Below are 1,035 nucleotides of genomic sequence, written 5' to 3' on the forward strand. Positions count from 1 at the left end.
AAGTGGAATAAGAAGGGAAAAGAGTGGGAGTCAGTGGAGGGGCTCAGGGTGACAGGGGAGAGCAGAAATCCCAAGAGAAATGGGGCATATGGGGGGGCTAGAGGGTTGCACAAGTGCCAGGATCCAAGGCTAGGAAGTTTTCAGAGAGCCTTGTGCGGAGGGGGACACACGTTTCAAAAGGTCCCAGTGACTATGTTGGAAAAAAACAGAGCTGGAAGCCGGGGGAGCAGTTCGGGCTGCTGGAATAATCCAGGCATGAGGTGATGGGGGCTTGGGCCGGCCTGGTGATGTAGCTGTTGGCATGTGTGTTGATTTATGCGTGGCTGTGAGGGCAGGTCTGTTTTCAGGTTGGATGTGAGTGTGAATGAAAGTAGTCCAGTGAGTCCCAGCTTTGCTGGAGGGAGAGTGGGGCTGCCATCTGAGAGACCGGGGAGGCTGTAGGAGGTCAGGCCAGGGCGTGGATGGCCCAGCGTGGTAAGATGAAGAGGACAGATGGACAGCCACTTGAGCTGGCAGGTGTATATCTAAGGCTGGCTCGGGGCCCCCGGAATCTGGGCTGGGGGCACACTTGGGGGAGCTGCCAGTGCTAGGGTTTGGAAAGGTCCAGGGCAGGAGGAGATCACGTGGCAAGAGGGGAGAATGGAGATCGTGGTCTCCTGGGCCCTCCAGTGTTCAGACGTCCTCAGGGAATCAAGAGCAGCCCCGATGAGGCAGGAAGGGAGCAGAGGGAGAGGGTGTTCTGGGCAGGCGGGAGCGGTGGCTTGGACAAGCGCCACTGATAGGTCTAAACAGTGGAGTGAGGGCTGACCATCAGGCGGAGCCACGTTGGGGTCAGTGGTGGGTGCTGCGGATGAAGGCCTGCCGAGAGCAGTAGGATTACTGGAGATCGTCGAGGGGAATCCAAGACGGGAAGCAGCAGCATCTGCTGTAAAGGAGGAGTAGGGATCCAACTAGTCTTGGGTAGTCTCAGACGAGAGCCATGATGTCGTGGAATGACCCAGGAAAGACACACGGCACATGTTGATTCTCGTCCTA

The sequence above is a fragment of the Leptonychotes weddellii genome, chromosome 14 (genome assembly GCF_054177405.1).
Source record: "Leptonychotes weddellii isolate Sample4059 chromosome 14, ASM5417740v2, whole genome shotgun sequence".
Classification (NCBI taxonomy): Eukaryota; Metazoa; Chordata; class Mammalia; order Carnivora; family Phocidae; genus Leptonychotes; species Leptonychotes weddellii.